Source organism: Podarcis muralis, chromosome 5, assembly GCF_964188315.1.
Source record: "Podarcis muralis chromosome 5, rPodMur119.hap1.1, whole genome shotgun sequence".
In the NCBI taxonomy this organism is placed as follows: Eukaryota; Metazoa; Chordata; class Lepidosauria; order Squamata; family Lacertidae; genus Podarcis; species Podarcis muralis.
In genome coordinates, this window is record NC_135659.1 from 93,294,737 (window position 1) to 93,320,349 (window position 25,613).

Genomic DNA, 25,613 nt, shown 5'->3' on the forward strand with positions numbered 1-25,613 from the left:
GGACTCTCTAGAGTCTCCTCCAGCACCATAATTCAAAAGCATCAATTCTCTGGCGATCAGCCTTCTTTATGGTCCAGCTCTCACTTCTATACATCACTACTGGGAAAACCATAGCTTTAACTATAGGGACCTTTGTCAGGACACTAAGCATCATCAAGTCCTGCAATGCAGGCATATACGGCTGTCCCATACGGGGATTGAACATGCGACCTTGGAGTTATCAGCACTACACTCTAACCAAGTGAGCTATCCATCTGAAGTCTGAAGTACCATGTCTCAACACTCTATTTTCCAGTTTGGGGTCCCAGGTATTCCCATGACTAGTACAGGCTCCAGGTTAGAGCCCACCCCCGACCAAGTGCCCGTGTTATGCTGATGGCCCTCCTTGTCCTGTTTTGGGCCTGGAGATGTGCCCCTGGAGCAAAGTGGAGGCAAGCAAAGCTGGTCATCCCATCGCTAAGGAGAGTTCTTCTCGGGGAGCAACTTTGTCCGACGACAGATGGGACCAGATGAAGTTTTTCATGCCTTGATATTCAGAACTCACCCACGCTTTCTGACCCCTCTTTGAAAAATGGAAAGCCTTAAAGCAGCAGAGGGGAGCCTCCAACCTAGAGGCTGAATGCCATCCTTGTGGTCTCTCTGTCTGGCTCATGGCACTCTCCCCAAGCCATACCTCTGCTTTGCAAAGCATTGTTTTAGCCTGCCCAGACTGTGTTCTTGAACATGGTCATCTGGATCCATGATCGAGTGGGGTGTGCATAATGTGGGTAGAAACAGGTCTATTGTGCAAAGGTAAAAAGTTGCACAAATCTCTGAGCCCAGATTTTCCCCTTGCGTCACCCAACAATGATATGTGGCCTCCAGAAGATTACCCCCGCCCCCCCCCAGGCTGAAAAAGACCTGGCCTGGAGCCTACCACTCCGTTATCTCCCCAGAAACTCATGTTGGACACACAATCTGCATTGGTACTGCTGGCTACGTATGAGGTCATTTGAAGCACACCTGCACGTCTTTTACTAGACTACAGTCTCTAGTCCAGACTCAGGAGTCCCTAGCTCAGGGAAATCTGGCATCCAAGTTCCAGACGTCTATGAAATCTTGGGCTTGGTGTTCTCCAGTTTAGTGGTGGTACCTGGGTCTAGTGCCTTCTGTGTTGGCACCACAGATCTCCACACCTCTGAAGCTCTATCCAGATTAGGGCTAAACTCCAGAATAATGTTGCCCCCTCGCCCACTCCCTCACTCTCTTGTCCAGCCCTGGGTTTACCTGTCGCCAGAAGCAGAACCTGGGGAGTATCCAAAATTGTAAGTTACCACAGTGCAGCACTATGCTGGCCACTCATGGGCATTGTGGGAAATTCGAAATGGCTGGCTTCCAATACGTCCAGGTTGCTCCCACCCAGACCCATCTTTATAGAATATCTACATATTCCACCCAATGGGATTAGGGAGGCTGTGGAGAGGCATTCTGGTGACTCTTCTTCCATTGAAGGGTTGTGTCATCAGTGATACACAATCTACTTCACCACTGAGACATCAAATAGCCTGAAGAGACACAATGAAGCAATTTTACTGCTGAAGCTAAGGAGGTCCACCCTTGTAAGGTTTCATGGGAAGAGAAACCTGCAAGCTATACTGAAGCTTTCTAAGGGTAAAAGTGTAAGGCAAATGTTTGTTTTTTTAATGAGAGGGAAATAGAGTAGAGAGCCTGGAGCAGCTCTAGGCAATATATAAATGTGGCATCAGTTATCTTTCGGGTGGCTTTGCCACACACACTGCTAGTACCCAAGCAATTTCATGGCTGTTTGAATGATTCGCTATGAGCCCGGACTGCCATTTTGAATGCTACTGCAATCGTGTAGTATGAGCGTCAGCAAACAAAATGGCTGCGTGTGGAATTTGGGGGGTGTCTTTGTGCTTGTAATCACAACCAAGGGGACCAAAAGTGGCAAAACACAAACACACACACACACACCTATGGAGAGAGAGAGAGAGAGAGAGAGAGAGAGAAGATGGACACGCCAGCTATAGCCTTCCTTCTCTCAAAAACATAAGAATATAATATTTTCCTTTTTTTAAAAAAAAGGAATGTTGTTAATATGTATCTAACATTCCGTGTTAAGGTTGAATGTTAGCAGGGTCAAGGGGAGAAACTTGGAACAATGTTGCGTTGCTATACAGCATATTTTCCCAAAATGATTCACCCTGAAGGTTCATTTCCTTCTTGTCTGAGTAATTGGATACTTTGGACACCCTGCAGCTGCTTCAGGTGAGATAATAGCCAGTTATCGCAAAGTACCAATGCTCACGTTAATGCTTGTAGACTATTCTGGTCTTGCTAAATAGAGCACAATGGATTAGAAGTTCCCTCCCCCTCCTGCTGTTTGAATTTTCAGCCTTTCCAGCGATGCTGGGAGCCTTATAAAGCTACATCCGAGGCTCTCTTGGACAACATTCAGTAGTGGATGGACTCAGCGAGGGGCATCAGCCTGCTTCAAAATGATCAGACGCCTCTTTCTCAGTTAAGACGATGAAGAAACGACTGAGCTTCTGCTTCAGAATAAATGTGAAGTCCACAGCAAAGCAAATTTCGCACATATGTTAAATTTGGCCACAGTTCAGAATTCATGCACACACAGAGAGAGACAATGACACAAATCTGAATATTTTCAGTATAGTTTTTGACATGTGTTTGAAGGAGATATATATATATATATATATATATATATATATATATGCACTATAATATTGAAACACTTGTACTTTTTATGTTGCTGTTATTAGGGATGGAGGAGAAGATTTGGTTTTCATATAAAGATGAACTTGCCAAATCTGTGAGCCAAAGTACAGCCATTTTTCAAAATTCACACTTTTCCCGCAATATTCAGAATTTTGCAATGCAATGCTCCAGCCAGGTTATTTGTACAATTTTTTTTAAAAAAAATGCATACTTTGGGGGTAAAGTGTACATAAAAATGCATATGCTGGTGAAAGTAACATATAAGCACGAATGAAAAATGTTCAGGGAAACTCTTTGCAAAAAATGTGTTTATTAGGCAAAATTGAGAAATTCACACACACAAAAAAGAGTCTGTAAACTGCTGTGGAAGTGTGAAGATATGAATTTAAGATTAGAAAAATAAGAAACCGAGCGAAACCTCATGTGGCAGATTTACCTATCCCAGTTGCCATGCTTAAGTCAGAGAACATATATCACTGTAACACCTTCCTCTTGCAGTATTGTCATCTATGGCTTAGAGTCTCATCAAATCCTGCAGTATCATGTTTCTTGGCCAAATCCACAGCAAGCTTTAAGTGTCAGCTCCACAATTCACTCCTGTTCATTCTCAGAGCTGAAAATGAGAAAGGTGTTGTAGATTCCTTGAACTCTCCCATGGTAAAAGTAAAGGTAAAGGACCTCTGGACTGTTAAGTCCAATCAAACTTGACTATAGGGTGTGGCACTCATCTCGCTTCAGACCGAGGCAGTTGGAGTTTGTCTGCAGACAGCCTTCTGGGTCCTGTGGCAAGCATGACTAAGCCGCTTCTGGAGCAACGGGGCACCGTGACGAGTGCCAGAGCACATGAAAATGCCATTTACCATTGGCTAAGCACCCCTTGAGAGTCCCATGGACTGCAAGAAGATCAAACCTATCCATTCTTAAGGAAATCAGCCCTGAGTGCTCCCTGGAAGGACAGATCCTGAAGCTGGGACCCCAATACTTTGGCCACTTCCAGAGAAGACTCCCTGGAAAAGACCCTGATGTTGGGAAAGATGGAGGGCACAAGGAGAAGGGGATGACAGAGGACGAGATGTTGGATAGTGTTCTCGAAGCTACCAGCATGAGTTTGACCAAACTGTGGGAGTCAGTGGAACACAGGAGTGCCTGGCGTGCTCTGGTCCATGGGGTCACGAAGAGTCGGACACGACTAGACGACTAAACAACAACAAGAAGAAGCACCCCTGTGCCCCCCCACCCCATGCTACACCACTGAACTGGTTGGCAACTATGGAAAACAGGATGCTCGACCGCATAAGCCTTTGAGCTGATGCAGCAGAGATCTCGTGTTTTTAAGGAATTTGATGCACAACTGCCCTAGTATCCCAGCGCCCCATGGCCACAGAGCTTCTGCGATTCATTCTCATCTCATTAGAGGTGTTAGTGGTTGAGACGGCAGTATTTGTGTACAGCCTGCCTAATTTGTGTACAGGCACACATGCCTAATGCAAACAGGAACACCAGGGCAAAGGTGTAATGACCCCAGTTGTTGATTGCTGCAAAATATTTTTTCTTGCTGTCTTTGTTCTTCTAAAAGCCCAGTGTCATAGGCCTTGCAGAGCAAGGCAGGAAATTAAACAATAACTTGTGTGATTAATGCTAGAGCCTCAGAGAGTGTCCAGAGGGAGCAGAAGGCATCAGAAACAAAGGTCTAAGGACAGCCAAGCAGGTTTAGAGAGAGAGAGAGAGCTCTATAGCACACAGTTAAGGTTGTTCCGTGCAATCTGTGTGTTCACTCTTTGCATTTAAATTAGGGGTATGCAGTGAATTCAGATGAGCACCGACTCTGGAATCAAAGCGGGCAACTTTGGACATATTTCAGGAGCAATGAAGAACCAGGCAACCAAATTAGAAACATAACGTTGGAAAGGGCCACAATGGTCATTTGTTCCAACCCCCTGAAATGCAGGAATCTTTCACCCAATGTGAAGCTCAAACCCACGACCCTGAGATCAAGATTCTCATGCTCTCCCAACTGAGCTAAACTGAGCTCCAGTTGCGCTCAGTTCAGTTTGAGGAAGGCAGGATTGCAAGGTGAGTCCCCCTGGCCCTACAATGGAAGCCTCGGAGCCAAGGTTGGCCCAATCCATTGAGTATAATGGTCTCAGAAGCCCTATTCAGTTATTCAAACTGTGGAGACACATGGGAGCATATGCACTTCCCCACAGGGGCGGAGGAAGGGGGTGCAGTGGGGGCGTGGCCGCCCAGGGTGTCATTACTGGGCGGGTGACAAAGTGCCAGGCGGCACTCACCATGGGGCCTGCACCGCACCTGAGCCACACATCTTTCCTGGAAGTGATGCGGTGGCTGGGGTGCCCACAGGCTCCGCACTGCCCCAAACAGTCTGCCTGCTGCCTCCCCCTCAGCTGTAGGGCGGCTGAGTGGGAGGAGGCAGGCAGACTCCTCAGAGGCCCCACTGAGCGCTCTGCCCCGGTTCACCCCGCCCTGTGGGTGGCTGGCCCCACCCCTGGGAGCACGACATGCGCACCACCCCAGGCCCCTGATCGGCTTGCTCCGCCGCTGCTTCCCCACCTGTGAGGCCTCCTGCCCCCAATATCCAAATAAGAAGGGTTTACAAAAGAGGGGAAGATACTAGCTGCGTTCAGCTGGATGTGGTTAGACTCTCCCTTCAAACAGTTGGCCTCAATGTGTGAAAGGTTGGTGGGGGGCAAGCCCCCACAGAGTCATTAGAGACAGGTCTAGCACATACACACACACACACACACACACACACACACACACACACACTCACATGCTCCAAAACACAGTTTATAAGCTTTTATAACAGCTGTGGAGAACCCGACATCCAAAGCCAAATGTGGTCCTTCAAGTCTATCTGGCCCTGTGGACTTTTCCCAGGCCACACCTTTCCCTAGCTCTTCTCCACACCCTTTGTGTAGTTTTGCCTTCTTGGAATGAGTCCTTGAACTTGGATAATCATGCCTTGTACACGCCTGGATGGAGACTGGAGAGATCTGTGTGTGTGTGTATATATACAGAAACCTCTGACGTGTGTGGCTGAAATGTAGCTATATCACCACAATTTCTCCACCTAGATCTTCCCCGGAGTCCATCCACGTTTGCCTCTGGTCCTTGACCACCACTGGAACATGGCTCCCAGGAGATCATTCATGATGGAATGCGGCCCTTGAGCAGCAAAGCTTTCCGCACTCCTGCTCTATAACTTAGAGAATTGGCATGAACTGAATTCCGACACATGGGTCCGATCTCCTTAAATTTGCTCCTAAATTGCTAGTTGTGTGCAGCGCTTGAAGATCCCACTTGTGAGAGTTGCCTCCTGGGTTTGCTAGCTCATTTGCTCACCTGGCTGGGTTCTTGTGCCTTTAAGGGCTGCCCAAGATGCAGAAATTAAATAGATGTGGCATGTCCACAGCGTCCCATCTGTGTCCAGAGAATGCCTGCCTGTTCTTTCATTTTCTCATTTGTTGAATTAACATTTTATCAAGATTTTGACAGAAAGGAGAAGAGGAAACTGTTGCAGGAGGCAAAAGGACCATGGAAAATAATCAGAGAGCACGGCTATCATCTCAATAATCCACAAACTCTATCTGCGACTCCAATAGCAACAAAACCATATTCGTGCCCATGTTCTTTCTGGAAAGTCATGAAAGCCTTCTGTCTCACAGCCCAGATCTTATGCAGAGTTAATTTGATCAGTCTAGTGATTCTCTGCAGAACTGTCAACTCCCAAAGCTTCCTTAACTGGTTGAATGTCCACCTGTCAGGTCCTTGGTTAAAGGCTCAGAACCAGTGCTTTTCTTCTAGAGAAAAGGTGCCAGTACTTTGTACCCTTGGGTGTCCCTAGAAAAAAAAGGACCACTCAGAACTCTTACCAGAAACAGAAACAAAAAGACCCAATGGCAGCTCTAATCCATGCCCAAGGTTCACGCAGGAAGACTTCTCTAAGCTTCTCTTTACTTATGAACATTTGTACATGATAACGGAATAGTTTTTAATATGTCAGCAAGGTGTCTTCAGCAAGAGTCCATTTTCTGCTAGGGTTCGTTTCACCTCTGCGATGCCAAACCTGTGTCCAAAAGGTGGGATATGCTAATTATTTCACATATCTTCTGCACTAGATCTAAGCAAACCTACAGTCATAGTTGGTTGGTTTTAAGCAATAATAACACCTGTATAGGTGTGTCCACTCTCTCTCCTGCCAAACCCTTCCAGATCACTAGGAAGCAAAAGCTTAGGCTAGAATCAATGGGTGAACTTCCACTTTTGCAACAGAACTTCCTCTCCTTGCCATTGCAATCACCCAGTAGTTATGGATATGCTTATTCTCTGTTAATATCCTCTATTAATCTTAATTATCTACCCTGATGTGTGTGAGTATGGGTCTCTCGAGTTGCTTCTTAGTGTGTGGAGAAGGGTTTCCTTTGTGTCTATCCTGGACCAACTGCAAATCAAATCAAATTGTCTTAGGCTGCTTTGGATATTTCCCAAACAATCCCTAGCACCAGCGCCTTCTGTCCCAACTGCAATGTTCTTACAAGTCTCCCTGGTTGATTGGAAAGATTGGGACATTTGCGAGTACAACAGATTGTCTGATTATCCCTTGAGATGCCCTCAGTTGATCCCAACTAATAGCACGTAGCAAATACCAGCTAAATGAAATGCCCAGTGTATGTGCCACAGATTCTGTAATACAACACACACAGAGACACAAACATGTCCATGGGGGTATGCATACTAGGGTTGTGCATGGGCCCCCAAGTTCCCCTTGTATCTGTTTCTGTGCTTAAAAAACAACAACTCCTCTGATCTGAATCACTCTGTGTTCTCCCTGTTTCAATCTCTGATTTCTATTCGGAGCTATTCGGAGAGCCAGTGTGGTGTAGTGGTTAAGAGCGGTAGACTCGTAATCTGGTGAACCGGGTTCGCTTCCCCGCTCCTCCACATGCAGCTGCTGGGTGACCTTGGGCCAGTCACACTTCTCTGAAGTCTCTCAGCCCCACTCACCTCACAGAGTGTTTGTTGTGGGGGAGGAAGGGAAAGGAGAATGTTAGCCGCTTTGAGACTCCTGAAGGGGAGTGAAAGGCGGGATATCAAATCCAAACTCTTCTTCTTCTTCTTCTACTTCCCACCCCACCCCACCCACACATTCACACAGAGAGACAAAATATGACTATAACCTTTTTTCCCCCATTTTTTGGCAGAAGCAGATGACATTTGCAGGCACAGGAGCCCCCCCCCCAATGGATTAAGCCTGCCAAATTGCAGATCGAAGTTCCTATTCCTCCATAATCCATATTAGGATGATACATTTCTTAGGAAAACTAAACCTCCAAAATCGGACAGGGATCAGCTTTTGTCTCTTCCTTACTTTAAAATAATTAAGAGGTGGCCAGGTGGTGTGTATTCTAACTTGATTTTGAGTGGCAAAGGGAGAAGAGGGAGCAGACTGGGGGGAGGAGGTGTTGGAAGCCAAGCAGGTAACAGGATTTAGTGAGCAAGAAGAGGCAGTGGCGGAGAGCGATCCAGACTCAGAGGCAGGAGTGGAGGAGTGGGGTCAGGAGGCAGAGATGAGGCAGGCTGCTGAAGAATCTAGGGAGCCTTCACCACCTGCTGTGACCAGCTCCCCTGCCCTCCATGGTATCTCATTACACAAAGTGGAATGATGAGGGCCGAGCAAAGGGAGACACGATGAAGGAGACTCAGGTTGTTGTGGAAGGACCTGGAGAAGTCGCTTTGGAGAACGGTGGGAAGGCGGGGACCTTCAGTCCTTACGAATGCCTCACTGGGGCACGATCTCACCTGAAACCATGCAAGATCTTGCATGCTCCAGAAGATCTCAGAAGATCTTGGTGCCAATGCTGGTGCCACTTCTCTGCTGCTGGTGTAGGCAACAGGGCAAGCAGGGCACCATTGGTGGTGGCGCCTTGGGGGCTTTTGTCGCCTGAGGCCTCACCCCACCTAGTGGACTGGCCCTGAGTCAGGATCCAGTATCTGTAGTACATTTCTTGTGCACGATGAGAGTATCCTCCTCCTCATGGATAAGAAACAATAGTGAAAAAGATTGCCATACATATGATGTGAATTCACAGGCATGACCTGCATGCTCCAACATCAACACATTATAATCACTTAAAGGAGAAGAATAATGGGAATTGGGCTTGAGTGCATAGGGATTATGGATGCTGGGATGTACTAAAAGGGACAGCACCCAGTTAATTTACTGTGCCTGACTATGGAGCCCATGAATGTATGCATATTATTTTGACAGTGCTGGCCATTTTTTAAATAAAAAAACCCACCTGTTTCTGGAAAGTGCAGATTGGGGTGCCTGTCATATCTCAACATGAATGCTGTCCACACAAGAGGGGCAGCCAGTCCTGGTCTGAGCTAGTACAGAGCAGGTTTCTGAGATATTTGAAAATTGCAAGAGAGACTTCTGCAGACCACAGTGATCTACTGGGTATTTAAGGGATAAGATAGTCTCTCCCTTATTATGGAACTAGCACCCCATGTGCAAATGGAAAGGCTATGTATTTTGGATCACTTTTCTCAAACAGCATTCTTCTGCTAAGTTGGAAATACAGTGGTACCTTGGTTCTCAAACATAATCCGTTCCAGAAGTCCGTTCCAAAACCAAAACGTTCCAAAACCAAGGTGTGCTTTCCCGTATAAAGTAATGCAAAATGGATTAATCCGTTCCAAATTTTTAAAAACAACCCCTAAAACAGCAATTTAACATGAATTTTACCATCTAACGAGACCATTGATCCATAAAATGAAAGCAATAAACAATGTACTGCAGTCACACAATCAATCAATCAATCAGTAGCTGAACTGGGTTTCACACAGTCACACAAAAAAGAGCAATAAAAACGCAAAATAAATAGCAAAAACAGACAGACCTCAGCAAAACACTCAAATTGGAAATATGGCACTCAAATCGGAAGCGTAACTCTCAAAACGGAAGTTTGGCACTGAAATCCGAAGTGTGGCACTCAAAACGGAAGCGTAACACTCAAAACGGAGCACGTTCGGCTTCTGAAAAAGGTTCGCAAACCCGAACACTTACTTCTGGGTTTGCAGTGTTTGGGTTCCAAGACGTTTGAGTACAAAGGCATTTGAAAACCAAGGTACCACTGCAGTCCTTCTGAGGGTAGAAGTGAGACTCGCAGTTGTTTGTTGAATTTATACCCTACCCTTCCGCTCGGAGGAGCCCAGGGCCATTCCAGTTAGCGGAAGAGCCTCTCTAGATCAAAGACAGTGAACAAGACCTGGCCAGAGCTTCATACGCACAATCCTCCATCTTTTAGAAAATTGCACAGCTTGCAAAATTCAGCTTGCAATTTCTGTTTCATTTAGGACAGATTATAGCGAAGCACAGAAGAACTCAAGCCCACATTGCCAAAGAGAGAGGCCGAGCGAGCGATTCTCAGCTCCGCTGGGGTCAGATAGGCTTTATGCAAAGGCTCCTGTCATTGCCGATGAAGATCTTGGGGTTACATCCACATTGTGTGTGTGGTTTGTGTGCTGTCCTTGTGTTGGCTTAGCCCAGATCACCGGATCATATAGCATAAGAGCCACACGCTAGAAATATGATACCGTGCAACCGCCAGGTTATAAAAATCTGAGCAATTCTTAAGGAGAGACGCTATAAGCAAGAGTGGATTCTATATAACTGTAACTTAAAAGCTTGACCTTCTTCCCCGCGGAATCAGCACACATGCACAAATCCACGCCTACAAAACCATATTTTCAACGATGCTGAGCCTATGGATTACTGGCTTGGGCTTTTGCACACACACACAAAAAAGTTGCTAGGCAACCAGCCAGGGGTTGCTATGGCATTTTCGAGTAGAGCAGCTGGGCCAATCAGTGCTAACTGTGAGCTAGTGAAGGCGTAAAACCTCTAAATTTAATGTCAGTGCAGACAGGAAGGGAAGCTGTTGAGGCATTGTATGATGCTGATCGTGTGCTTGCTAAATGCGGACAACATGGCCCCTGTGATTAGGACCAGCACACTAATGAATATTCATTGGGCTGATTAAAGCAAAGTCAATTAACTACTTGACTGCTCTTTTTTTTTTTTTTTAAGCATCCCAAACTTGATTATATTCTTCCTTGCTTTTCACCATTTGGGGACCAGAGAATACTCCTTGCCATTATTTCTCTCCCTCCCTGTTTCCTAGTGATTGCTATGTGCATTTCTTGCTTTATTGTATTTTTTTACTGACAATCACAACTCCTATTCCAGGTTTTTACAGGTTTTTTTTGTTTTTTAATAAAGAAAAAAATCACCAGCAAACTCGGCTCTTCTATAGGGTTACTGCCTTCTGTTACTGGTAAGCTGAGGCAGTCATGGTTTGCCTTAAGTTCCTTTAAAACATGAAGGAGATTTAAATACCAAAATACTGCTATAACACAAACACACACATATAAATTGGCACCTCTCTTGAGTTCCAAGACAGGGGAGATCTCAGCAGAGGTCCAGGGCAGTATAGTTTTGAAATAAGCGTCTGTTAAAACAAGGCAAAATGGCAAGATAGCCACCTTTTAAAAATAGGAATATTGTGGTAAATCAAATAATATCTCAAAGACATCAAAGTCTTCTAGAGATACATTGTTGTTTTTCAAAAAAGGAAAATGAGATTATAGTACATATAGACACTTCTGTAATTATACATTATTTTTCCGAAATATTCTCTCAAAAACATGTCATCCAAGAAATTAAAGTTACACTTCTGTAGAATCCTATTTCTTGCCCTGCTATCAACATGAATAATTCCTGGTGTTTCGTAAGCACCATTCAGGCAAATATAAAAATAGATGGGGTGTGTGTGTGTGTTATGACCTTTCCTATCTTAATTTGCAAATTGTCCAATTTTAATGTGAATGTTTTTCTTCATGTGGTATTTATAATCTAAATGGAGACTCTCCGATGAGAGACACTGCTCTGAGTCTTCTTCTGTGTGAGATATATTAATAGGTGCAATTAATATAAGCAATAGACTGGGAGGAAGAAGAAGGAGGAGGAGGAGGAGGAGGAGGAGGAGGAGCTTCCATGATGATTGACCCTTTGTCTTTAGGAAATAGTGAATTAAAATAATACAGAAAGCTGGCAAAACTGACAACAAAACATGGATTTTTAAAGGGATTCCCAACCATTCCATGACTACATTTATAAATTTGGAGAAACTAAAAAATGAAAAAGCAAGCAAACACCTGTTTACTTTTGACCCCTCCTCCTGTCTACCGAAATGCCCTTGTTCAGATTTCTGGGTGGCTGAAGGAGCAGAGAGAAGTGAATTTGAGGGAAGGAGTGAACAGGAAATTTAACCCATAAAGGTTTAGAAGGAAAATGTGGATTTGCAGGTGTGAGAGAGAATTGGGATATTTAATCTATGTAGGTGCTAAAATTGTATGATATTGTGTTAGGGGGAGAGAAATGCATGCAGCTTTATATTGTACAATGTTAGCAGTGGAATATTTTAAAAGTTAGTAGAAAAAGTTAACACTATGCCCTTTGACATTACTACTTTTTGCTCAACTCTTTCTTTCTTTCTTTCTTTCTTTCTTTCTTTCTCTCTCTCTCTCTCTCCCTCTCTCCCTCTCTCTCTCTCTCTCTCTGTCTCGCTCTCTCCCCCATCCACTTCAAGCTTAGTTTCCCCTACCCTCTGAATCTGAAATTATAGCGAATGTCCAAAATTTGGGGGATATTGACACTGACATTTGAATTCTGACAATCACGAATTCCACAAATGTGTTATTGCTGGCAATCATGTTTCAATAACTTATCCGTTCCCGAGTTTTGTCGGCCTTAAAAAATTCTGTTTGAGACTGTCAACGTTTATGCGTGAATGTTGTCATTTGCCAAATGTTGGATATTAACTGCAACGTAGGATAACATGTACATATTATTATGGCAATAATTATTTCCTGTAGGCTGACTTCAAATAAAATGCAAACACACAACTACAGACTCTTCCCCCGCCTCACAACTACCCTAGAGTAAATAGACTGCAAATTTCGACATATGTGCAAATACAATAAATCCACGAGGCATAACACATGCACAAAAATAACATGTTATTTTTCATTCCCATGAATATTACACTATATCAGCACCAGGCCTGTATTATGAAAACTATTCCGTTTGCGTTTATTACTTTTTTATTTATTAAATTTCTATCCCGCCCTTCCTGAAAAAAAGGAGTCTAGCGGGCAAACAGCAATTAAAATCAAAGCAAAGCACCTTTAAAATTTTGAAAAGCAATTTTAAAACCCAGAAACATTTTAAAAATGTTGAAGAGCATGTCAGTCGCATATCCTTGCAGCTAATAAATTTCAAGGTTTCCAGGAACAGTATCTTTCAGCCAGCAGATGCCAGGTTGAACAGGAATGTTTCCAAGTTCCTCCTGAAAGTTAATGATAAGAGAAACAAACCCGCCTCACCAAGGAGGTCCTTTCACAAATAGGGAACCACCACCAAGAAAGCCCTGTAATGGTTCAGCACAGGCCAGGCAAGGATGGCACCACCAACATAGGGGCGGAGGAAGGAGGTGCAGTGGGTGCAGTGGGTGTGGGTCGCCCCAGGTGTCACCACTGAGGGGGGTGACAAAATGCCAGGCGGCACTCACCACGGGGCCTGCAGCACACCTGAGCCACATGTCTCTCCTGGGAGAGATGGGTTGGCTTGGGCACGCACGGGCTCCGTTCTGCCCAAACGGTTCGTCCACTGCCTCCCCCCCAGCTCTAGGGTGGCTGAGTGGGAGGAGGCACACAGACTCCAGAGGCCCACAGTGCGCCCAGTCCCTATGAGCAGCTTGTCCCACCCCTGGGTGCTCTGCCCCAGGAGCCTGAGCATCTTCCTCCGCCGCTGCACCAACAGGACCTCCCCTGCTGATTGCAGGGCCCAAAATGGTTGGTGTTCGGTAACTGCATTGTCTTATCTTTGTTGTGTTGCCACTGGGATATTTTAAAAAGAGTGGACCTGAGGACTGGCTGTGCAACGTTTTTACAGGGGTGCAAAGTAAGCACCACTGCGAGCACCACCAGGAGCGAAATATGAGAAGGGCGCTGGGTTTCTCAGCCAAGTCTGTTTCCTATCACCCCGCATTATTTCAGATGTTCGAGCTTCAGCTATCCACAACAGCTCCAGGTGGATGGAACATGTGCAGGATTGGCCCTTGGGGTACGCTTGCTTTTATTTAGTGAAACAGGAAGGCACAACACAACAGTTTTAAATTGCAGAGTAGCAAAACAGAAAAGGAAAAGGAAAAACCAACAATTTTCAAGCTTTCTCATCCCAAACTGCCTAATTCAGACAAAAGCTTGGATTTGCTCCGGTGGTTACTCTTACAGGGAGCTGTGTCAATCGTTCTCAAAGCTTGTTGCAGCCTTTGCCAACCTGGTGCTCTCCAGATGTTTTGGACTCCAAGTCTCATCAGCCCCAGCCAGCACATCTGGAAGACCTCAGGCTGACAAATTCCGACTTCATGGCTTCATCGTCTACTGCAAAGCACAAACCATTTTTGACATAACCGGGAGTGTCTCTGTGAGTGAAAGAATATCTAGGCTGCATGCGGAATGAGCTTGGGGGATCTTCTTAATGCTATGCAGTCCGTGGAGAAAAAACCCTGCCCCTCTAGCCAACAAAGAGGTAGGTTTCAGAATCGCTTGGCCATAGGAGGCCACGGTATTAGCATGGAGGGGTGACACAGGGTCAGGATTAAGACGCATTAACAACTTCATGCAAGGGATTCCCTCCCAGCACCTGCTAGCTTTCTCAATCTCTGCGTTCCATGAGCATCAAATGTTCCTGTAGCGGAAGGTTGGGTTTATCTTCAATGCATGTTTTTTAAATCCTAAACATTCTGTTTCCTGGGAAGGCGACTTGTCCAAATGACACAGCTTTCAATCCCTCCCCCCAATAAATAAATACCTCCCGCTAGCAGTCCAGCAGCTACCAAGCTTCAAAAGATGAATAGGTTTTCAACTGACTATACTATCCAGGTCAGATGCTAGAGACGAGTGGTACCCACCCCCCAAGAGCTGGAAAGGGGGTCACTTGGCACTCTGGGGAGTGGTAGACAGGCTGCTGGTTTTATTTCATTGTTCAAGAAACCTACAAAACCTATTGCACCAGAGGAAGGTTCCCCCGCTTCCCCGGCTTCCATTTTATCTCGGCTAGAAGTTGCTAGTCAATTTCTTTCCCTGCGCAAATTTCATTAAGCAACAATGAAATATTCAAGCACAGAATCCATCGCTTGAAGCCAGGAGAATTCTCGCAGAAATTTAATGACATATAAGGAAAAAATCAGAGCTCAGGTCCTAAGCCTGGTTTCTGAGCTGCAGCCATTTCCTTCCCCCATCCCTCAAGACTGTAAGGTGAATTAAGGTCAACGGTGTCAGCAAAACACATCCAGTCTCAATTCCGAATTCCTTTCCTTCCAGACATTTAATTCAATCCCTTTAATTGTTCTTAAAAAGTGGTTTTCAGTGGCCAGGATCTTTCAAATACACTTTAAAGTCCCATTGATTCTTCAGAAGGTATGTTTAGAATTCTAAAGTGAGCTCTGTCGTTTCACTGATTTCTATTTTTCAGAAATACCATAGTTACCTGTACAGCTGTTCAAGGCTGAATCTGATGTTCCTTTTTTCTAGCACAATGATTAATACACATGATTTGTGGGGGAGGGAAGTACACATGTTATAGGGTGACCATCTGTCTTCCTTTACTGTGGACAACCCTGTTTCAGTCCTTTAGGAATATGAGATTCCCCTTTTATAGAATGGTAGAATGGCGCAGTGGGTTAAACCACAGAGCCTAGGACTTGCTGATCAGAAGGTCAGCAGTTCAAATCCCCATGACGGGGTGAGCTCCTGTTGCTCGGTCCCTGCTCCTGCAGTTCGAAAGCACGTCAAAGTGCAAGTAGATAAATAGGTACTTCTCCGGCAGGAAGGTAAACAACGTTTCCGTGCACTGCTCTGGTTCACCAGAAGTGGCTTAGTCATGCTGGCCACATGACCTGGAAGCTGTATGCCGGCTCCCTCGGCCAATAAAGCGAGATGAGCGCTGCAACCCCAGAGTCGCTCACGACTGGACCCAATGGTCAGGGGTCCCTTTACCTTTACCTTTACTAGAGTTGGAAGGGATCCAGGGGTCATCTAGTCCTGCTGAGGGCCTGAAGGGCCCAGCCCTTGCCTCTTTCCACCTGGCCTAGGGCGGGGCCTGACAGGATTCACGAGGACTGCGGCTGCTGCTCAGCAGAGAGGGCTCCTCTTTAAAATTGTTTTTAATTTCAATCTGTGTTGTTTCTAATGAGACCATCTTGCCTGTGAGCCCTGTAAGACCTGCACCCTGCCTTGCTAGCCTTTTCCCATCTGGCCTGGGAGAGTGGAGTGCGGACTGACTCCAGCTACAAAAGCTGAGGCTGTTGAACAAATTCTTGGACCTGGAGTATTGTTTATGGGGGGTTTGAGCGAGCTTCTTGCTGTTATTGATATTATTGTTGTATCTTTAATTTTAGATCTTATGATTTACGTGGAAATTGTTTCCATTTGGTTGCGTACTTTTTGATGTGTTTTATTCATTGTTTATGACTTCTGTTTTGTTTGTAATTATGTAAATCTTGTCTTGTTGTAAGCCGCCTTAAGCATCATTTCAACTATGGAAAGGCGGCATACAAGCAAAATGATGATGTTGGTGATGATACTCTAACCCACTGCAATGCAGGAATCTCAAATCCTTTTATCCTTCAAATCTTTTGTGGACAGTCATCTAGTCCAATTTCCACAATGCAGAAATCTCAACTAGATCATCCACGACAGATGGCCATCCAACCTCTACTTAGAAACCTTCAAGGAAGAAGAGTCTACCACCTCTCGTTGGAGTCTGTTCCACCGTCAAACCACTCTTACCTTCAGAAAGCTCTTCCTTATGTTGAGTTGCAATCTCCTTTCTTGTAACTTAAATTCATCAGTTCGGGTCCTAGCATCTGGAGCAGGAGAGAACAAGCTTGCTCCATCTTCCATGTGAGGGAGCTGGGCATGTATGTTTAGCCTGGAAAAGAGGAGATTGAAACCGTAGATAGTTTAAACAGCCAAAGGCCTGGTTACAGAGAAACCATGTAGGCTTAGAATCCAAAGGAGTATATAAGATCACACTGTAAAAATGAAACTATCCTGGCAGAATTGAATGCTACTTGTGTATAATAAATAATTGGAAAAATACCTTAGGAAAATATGCAGAAAAAAGCTATAAATATGCAGAAAAAAGCTATAAATATGCAGAAAAAGCTATAAAATAAACTGTGCGATAAAATCAAGATTTTAGAAAAAGTACAAGAATGATTGGAAGTTTTTGCTCTAGAAGACTTTATTGGTCAAGATATGATAATACAACTGATATTCTTTTATTTTAATGTTAATTCTTCTTTGTTTTTTATTTTTATTCCTGTTATTCTGTTGTAACTATTTGTAATGTATTTGTAGGATAGTATTTTAAATCAATAAAGATATATTCTTTAAAGAAAATGAAAGAAAAAGAAACCGTAGATAGCTTAAACAGCCAAAGGCCTGGTTACAGAGAAACCATGTAGGCTTAGAATCCAAAGCCATGAGCCTTACAAATATGGAGAAACAGTTTTTCCCCTCAATAGCAATGGGGCATCTGTGTACTTCGTTTACTCTTTTTAAGCCATGCTAGTAATGTGTGAATGAGACAGAATGGGAAGTAGTAGAAGAACCTGATAGATCCAGCTTCCAAGCTTTAAACTTTTCTACAAGCTATACAAACTACAAACGAACCAATTTTAGTTTTTAAAACCCAGTAAGAAGAGGTTTTCTTAAAATAAAAAAAGCAGGTGCCACCAAACTATGTATCTTACATAATGTGTACTTTGCTGTATTGATTACAAATAGATAAGACATAACACAAAAAGGAATACCATTGCTAGATCAGTTTATTGTATTCTTTCATACATCCCCCCCTATTCCAGAAAACAAATAATATGTTTTTTTTAAAACCCTACCATTTGAAGGGTAAAAAGTGCAGGATTCCATTGCAAACACTTTTTAAAAGCTTTGAGCAGGTTTTGATGGCCAAATGTAACCTATCTCTCTCTCTCTCTCTCTCTCTCTCTCTCTCTCTCTCTCTCTCTCCTTGCAGTTCTAGTTTTCTTCTTTTTGCAAACCACTTAACTAGGCAAAAAGAGAGATAGTTCTATCCCCTACCTTATCAGGTAATTCTGAATCTAGAATGTGTGCAGAGGAAGAATGACAAAGATGATTAAGGGGCTGGAAACCAAGGAACAGTTGAGGGAGTTGCATATGTTTAGCCTGGAGAAGAGGAGATGGAGAGGTGACATGATAGCCATCTTCAAATATCTAAAGGGTTACCACGTGGAAGATGGAGCAAGCTTGTTTTCTTCTGCTCCCAGAGGGTAGGACATGAACCAATGGATTCAAATTACAAGGAAGGAGATTCCAACTAAACATTAGTATGAATTTTCTGGTGGCAAGAGCTGTTTGACCGTGGGACAGATTCCCTCAGAAGGTGGTGGACTCTCCTTTCTTGAAGGTTTTTAAGCAGAGGTTGGATGGCCATCTATCAGGGATTCTTTAGCTGTGATTCCTTGGGATCCCTTCCAACTATGCAATTCTACAATTCTATATGCTTCAGACCGTGGAGAGGGGACAACCATCATGGCTAGTAATCCTTTATAAGAAGAGAAGAAGAAGAAGAGTTTGGATTTGATATCCCGCATTTCACTCCCTTTAGGAGTCTCAAAGCGGCTAACATTCTCCTTTCCCTTCCTCCCCCACAACAAACACTCTGTGAGGTGAGTGGGGCTGAGAGACTTCAGAGAAGTGTGACTAGCCCAAGGTCACCCAGCAGCTGCATGTGGAGGAGCGGGGACGTGAACCCGGTTCCCCAGATTACATAACCCTCTATGAATTTGCCTTAGTTCTCACGGATATCTTAGGAAAATATCACTGTCGACTCCTTCAACCAACCATCCTTTACCATTTTCACCAGAGGTTTCCAGCATTGTCATTGTCATTGTCATTGCAATTTCATTGCATTGAAATCTGAGATCTTCTCAGATATAACCACCTTTGTGTCAACATAGCAAATGACTCTAATTAAGCTGGAGGTGGAGTGACAATGCTTAATTCATTCTGATGAGGCAGAAGGAAGAGCTAAAATGCTTATAGACAATGGGTGAACAGGGAGATATAATGCTGAACGCCAGGTTTAAATGCAAATTGCCGCAGAATTTCCCTCCCTCCACCATCTTGCTCATCCCTGTTGTCCCCTCCCATTGCAATAACCATGTGCAGTAATTAGAAAAGAAAGAAGGCAGATTGGTGGCAGTGGTGGCGAGGTGAGAGGTGTCTGACGACAGAGGGGTGCAGGGAAAAAGATGGTTACTTGTCTTTCCTACTATGGCATCTCGCTTTGACCAAGAACAACACCTTTATAATCCTTGCTGCCTTGAAAGGTGGTGCACGGAGGCATGGCCAGGACAGCAGGCCACCACATGCATGGCTGTGTTAACGAGACAATGGGCCAACCTCAGTGTGTACCGTATTTTTTGCTCTATAAGACTCACTTTTTCCCTCCTAAAAAGTAAGGGGAAATGTGTGTGCGTCTTATGGAGCGAATGCAGTCTGTGCAGCTATCACAGAAGCCAGAACAGCAAGAGGGATTGCTGCTTTCACTGAGCAGCGATCCCTCTTGCTGTTCTGGCTTCTGAGATTCAGAATTTTTTCTCTCTTGTTTTCCTCCTCCAAAAACTAGGTGCGTCTTGTGGTCTGGTGCATCTTATAGAGAGAAAAATACGGTATATCATCTCCACCTCAACAGTAGATTTTTAAATTTAAATTTAAATTTTTAACATTAAAAAGGGAAATCCGAGGAGGAGAATTGAGGAAGACTGAACATTTTCTTTTCGGAAACAATATCTCCCACCAGCATTAGGAGGATAAAATCACCTGCACAAATTTTATGTGCCCCAAAGAGAGAAGCACTCACAAAAATCAACAGTGCACCTATGGAGGAAAATTCTCCACTCAAAGTTTGAGTGCAGATGCTTGATCACCACAGCCCACAGCGCAGCCATCACTGGAAAACTGATTTAAAAAAAGGTAAAGGACCCCTGGACGGTTAAGTCCAGTCAAAGGCGTCTATGGTGTTGCAGCACTCATCTTGCTTTTCAGGCTGAGGGAGCCGGCATTTGTCCGCAGACAGCTTTCTGGGTCATGTGGCCAGCATGACTAAACCGTTTCTGGTGCAACGGAACATCGTGATGTAAGTCAGAGTGCATGGAAATGCCGTTTACCTTCCCGCTGCAGCAGTGCCTATTTATCTGCTCGCACTGGTGTGCTTTCAAACTGCTAGGTTGGCAGAAGCTGGGACAGAGCAATGGGAGCTCAACCCATCAAGCGGATTTGAACTACTGACCTTCCGATCGACTGGGGAGCTGGTAGAAGCCACTTTCGGTCAGAGGTATTTCTTGTTATATGTAAATCTAGTCTTTCCTCCTAGGAGGTTAAGGATCAACAGAAATACAATGCTACCTCAGGTTAAGTACTTAATTCGTTCCAGAGGTCCCTTCTGAACCTGAAACTGTTCTTAACCTGAAGCACCACTTTAGCTAATGGGGCCTCCCACTGCCACTGCGCCGACAGAGCACAATTTCTGTTCTCATCCTGAAGCAAAGTCCTTAACCCAAGGTACTATTTCTGGGTTAGTGGAGTTTGTAACCTGAAGCGTATGTAAACTGAAGCGTATGTAACCCGAGGTACCACTGTATAGTGTCTGGATCAAGGGAAGTAATAATACCATTCTACAGATCGTGAAGCTGAGGCTCCAATACTTTGGCCACCTCATGAGAAGAGAAGACTCCCTGGAAAAGACCCTGATGTTGGGAAAAATGGAGGACACAAGGAGAAGGGGATGACAGAGGATGAGATGGTTGGACAGTGTTCTCGAAGCTACCAGCATGAGTTTGACCAAACTGTGGGAGGCAGTGGAAGACAGGAGTGCCTGGTGTGCTCTGGTCCATGGGGTCACAAATAGTCGGACACGACTAAATGACTAAACAACAACAAAAAATAACCACACCTGGAGTTCTGTGTCCAATTCTGGGCACTACAGTTTAAAAGGATATTGACAAGTTGGAAGGTGTGTAGAGGATGGCGACCAAGATGATCAAGGGTCTGGAAGCCAAGTCTTATGAGGAACAGTTGAGGGAATTGGGTATGTTTAGCCTGACAAAGAGGAGACTGAGAGGAGATATGATAGCCATCTTTGAATATCTAAAGGGCTGTCACACGGAAGATAGAGGAAGCTTGTTTTCTCCTGCTCCGGAGAGTAGGCCCAAATCAATGGATTCAAGTTACAAGAACAGAGAACTTTCTGACAGTAAGAGCTGTTTGACAGTGGAACGGTCTCCCTCGGGAGGTTGTGGATTCTCCTTCCTTGGAGGTTTTTAAGCAGAGGTTGGATGGCCATCTGCCATGGATGCTGCTGAGATTCCTGCATTGCAGGGAGTTGGACTAGTTTACCCTCTTCCCTGTCCAACAAAGCTCCCTCCAGTTGGTCATGGTCTATGGGGATATTTAGTATTGCCAGCCAATCACAGACGCTGATGTTGCACAAGCTTTTTGCAGCCAGAGACCTCTGAGGACCAAGTGAGCACACACACGTTCTCTTGGCTGGATGACTGAGTGCCAAGCGGTGCTGACAGGGGTCTTTTTAAAGGTAAAGAATATTTAACATTGCACAAAGAGAAAAACAGTGCCTCAAATTGATTGTGGCGTGCCCTCTCTGCTATGTGGAACAAAGCTTGCTCTCCCAATGTATTTGAGCAGAGTGAGGAAGCATCAAATAAAGGTGTTGAACAATTTATTGCACCCAGAGAGAAATCTTGTGGTTCAGCTTTCACCCTCCCCATCCAATTTTCCCATTATATAGGATTCTGTCCCTATGGTATGCAACCCTCCCGTTCTTCTGAATGCAGAAAGACTCTCCTTCTTATTCATACCACAGTCATTTGCAATACAATAAAATACAACGTGAGAAATAAAAGAAGCAATTAAGAATCAATATGAATATTTAGGCGGACATCTTATGGACCACAGCAATGAGTGGGCAGAAGAGTGAAGGGACGATGGCTCAGGGAGAGGCGTGAGAGCCAGACAGAGAAATATGGAGGGCCATATTTGTCCCCTGGGCCTGAGGGTCCACACCTCTGCTCTATGATCCAAGGCCCAGGACTGCTATGTGGCCCTTTTAACAAGAGATGCTGAAGGCTGGACATGGGACATGCCATTTGCAAGGTATGTGCCTACCATTGGCCAATGGCCCAATTCTAAAAGATGCTGAAGAGTCTCAATGTTCTGAGGAACGCTTTTGGAATGATACTACCAAGGTGAGTAGAGGAGACCTTTTCCGTTGGAAATCCCACTTATTCGAGCTATGGAGACATCAGTTCCTCCAAAAATTTCTGCCCTGGGCAGAAACGCACCATTGCTGTGAATGTGGGAGCGTATGTCTTCCTCTTTCTCTGTGTTTGCTCAGTGAGACAGAAAAATTGCTGAGCTACAGCACAATGTGCCATATAAAGGAAGCATCAATTAACTAGAACACATGGATATAGTATTTAATTAACTGATGGGCTCCACAGCTTACTGTATGATGTCATGGAAACCTGGGAATGTTTCAGCGCAACATCTCCAGTGCCAACTGCAAGCGCAGTCAATATACCACTGTACCCCTTCCTCCGATTTGACTAACCCAACAGAGTCAAACTCCAAAATGCAAACACTCGCTGTCCCCCCCGCTCCCCCCATTTCTATTTACTATAATTATTTACGTATTTGCAATCTCTGAATATTCAGCGCAGATTAAAGAAAGTGCTTCTTTGTGCAACATGTAAGTGAACTATGAATCTCGCTCCTGCAGGAGGCAATAATGGCCATGAACTTGGATGGTTTAAAAAGAGGATGGGACGAATTCTCTCTCCCCCCCCCCATATATTCTTTATTGAGTTTCATTATTTATACAGTTAATCCATATGTTATTCAAGACATAATAAGCTACACACCACGAAACCAAAATAATTCAACATCAGATAATACTGCTACATTAAGTCTTAAAGTCTTTAATGGCTACTTCCCTCCACCTCATTGCGGCTCCTTACTTCTTCTTATAATAATCCTTATTAAGGATTTTGTTTGGGAATGATGTGTTTTTTCCAGATACACTCAGTAACAATCCCACTCATTTTTGATTTTTTGGTTTGATTGGTTCCTGATTGCGTCTGTCAATTTTGCGAGTTCTAGGTATTCACATAATTTAATTTGCCATTTTTCCTTCGTAGGAGTTTTCCCTCCTTTCCAGTTTATAGCAATTAGCATTCTAGCTGCTGTTGCTGTATATAAGAAAACCCCCCTCTTATCACTTGGTACATCAGAGATCAAAATGCCTAGAAAAGCTTCCAGCTTTTTCACAAATGATTGTTTAAACTTTTTTTTTAACTCTTCATAGACAATATCCCCCTTTTTTTCACAACCCCACCACATGTGGTACATTGTTCCATTTGCTTACACCTCCAGCATTTGTTTGAGTTTGTTTTACATATTTTGGTCAGTGAGCTGGGGGGCACATACCATTTACAGAGAATTTTCATAAAATTTTCCTTTAGTGTGTAGCAAGTCGTGGATTTTAAATCTATTTTCCCTAATTTTTCCCAGTTGTCCATCTGAATGGAGTGTCCAAAATCCTTTGCCCATTTAATCATTACAAGGATGGGACAAATTCATGGAGGAGAGGGCTATTGACAGCCACTAGCCAAGTTGGCTATTTTCTACCTCCACAGCTAGAGGGAGAAATGCTTCTGAACAGCAGTCTCTGGAAATTTTTATGCATGCTTTACTTTAGTTATATGCATTTCTGTACACTTTACTTGACTGGAAAGCTCCATTGCAAAATTCAAAGAAGCGTGAATTTGGAACAATACCTGTGTTTCAGCATGTATGCTGTTTCTGAATGTGTGTTTACAAAGCTATTGTACTACCAACCTTACTGTATGCGTGTGAAACATGGACCATTTATAAACGCCATCTCCAACTCCTTGAAAGATTCCATCAACGGTGTCTCCGAAAATTTTTACACATCATTTGGGATGTGAACTAATACCAGTGTACTGGATGAAGCAAAGATCACCAATGTCAAAGCAATGATTCTTCAACATCAACATCGTTGGACTGGTTATGTTGTGCAAATGCCTGATTATAGACTTCCAAAGCAACTACTCTATTCCGAACTTAAAAATGGAAAGCGTAATGCTGGTAGTCAACAAAAGAGGTTTAAAGATTGTCTCAAAGCAAATCTAAAAAAAAAGTAGTATAAACACTGACAACTGGGAAACACTGGCCTGCGAGTGCTTCAATTGGAGAACAGCCTTTACCAAAGGTGTCATGGGTTTTGAAGACACTCAAACTCAGGACGCAAGAGAGAAACAAGCTAAGAGGAAGGCACGCTTGGCAAACCCTCACCATGAACAATTCCTGCCCAGAAACCAATGTCCCCACTGTGGAAGGACGTGTGGATCCAGAATTGGCCTCCACAGTCACTTACAGACTCATTGTTAAAACCATGTTTATGGAAGACAATCTTACTCGGCTACAAGAGATCGCCAAAGAAAAAGAAGGCTGTAAAATGTGAACTGAGACTAATTTCACTCCCATCCTGAGTCTTGCCTGTCATCCAAGTTGCTTTTGATCATGTAGAGAGACTATTGCACAAGTACAGCAGGGTCCCCTTTCAGTCATCGCACCAAATGCTCAAATGGGACTGGCAAACGCAGGGGGATTTAGGAAGCTGCCTTGCAGTCAGGCCATTGTTGCATCTGGCACAGTGTTGTCTACTCTGACTGGCAGCTGCAATCCAAGGTTTCAGGCAGGGTTCTCACCCACAATCCCTGACCCTTGGCCATGCTGGCAGCAACTGATGGGAGGTTCTCTGTGAGTCCAAGTCATGCAAAATTAGGCAGTCTCTACCTATTGGCTAAGGGACGCGGGTGGTGCTGTGGGTTAAACCACAGAGCCTAGGACTTGCTGATCGGAAGGTCAGCAGTTCGAATCCCTGCGACAGGGTGAGCTCCCATTGCTCGGTCCCTGCTCCTGCCAACCTAGCAGTTCAAAGTGCAAGTAGATAAATAGGTACCGTTCCAGCGGGAAGGTAAACAGCATTTCCGTGCACTGCTTTGGTTCGCCAGAAGCGGCTTAGTCATGCTGGCCACATGACCCAGAAGCTGTAGGCCGGCTCCCTCAGCCAATAAAGCGAGATGAGCGCCGCAACCCCAGAGTCGGCCACCACTGGACCTAATGGTCAGGGGTCCCTTTACCTTTTCCTATTGGCTAAATTTACCTCGCAAGGTTGTTGTGACAATAAAATGGGGGTGGGTATCATGTATGCAATCCTTAGCTCCTTGGTAGAGTGTAAATGGGATTCAGATGTGATAAGAATGCACACCAAGTAATTTTAAAAATATATAATTACCAGCCTTAAAATGTGCAGCTTTTACTTCCTTTCACCACGAGTTAGCTGCTGACTCCTTCTCCGTCTTGCCTCCACGGCTTACCTCAGCAGATTTAATATTTCTGACAGGGAAGTGTTTTGTTGAAAGCTATTGGACTGAGACGGATAGCGTGTCTATAATGCTTCATTCTCTGAAGAACAAGGAGAGCGAAAATGTATTGGATGTTGGCAAATGCAGATCCATTGGCTGCAAACAGGGTGTCCCCGGTGCTAAGAGCTTCCTTGTCTCTGTTTATATATAAAT

At 44.4% G+C, this 25,613-nt stretch overlaps 2 long non-coding RNA genes across 5 annotated transcripts in view; both read right to left on the reverse strand.

Moving 5' to 3' along the window:
- Positions 1-25,613, reverse strand: part of LOC114599738 (uncharacterized) — a 135,516-nt gene that overhangs the window by 59,953 nt on the left and 49,950 nt on the right. For 3 of the 4 annotated variants that reach the window (XR_013393037.1, XR_013393036.1, XR_013393035.1), the window contains exon 2: positions 16,678-16,819. This is a non-coding gene — a long non-coding RNA (uncharacterized LOC114599738). Of the gene's footprint in view, positions 1-11,204; positions 11,274-16,677; positions 16,820-25,613 lie in introns of all 4 variants that reach the window. The other variant, XR_013393038.1, reaches the window with a different exon arrangement.
- On the reverse strand, positions 6,698-11,021 carry LOC114599739 (uncharacterized). The gene is made up of 2 exons (XR_003707367.2): positions 9,351-11,021; positions 6,698-6,826 (listed from the first exon to the last, which is right to left on the reverse strand). It is a non-coding gene; the product is annotated as an uncharacterized LOC114599739 (long non-coding RNA).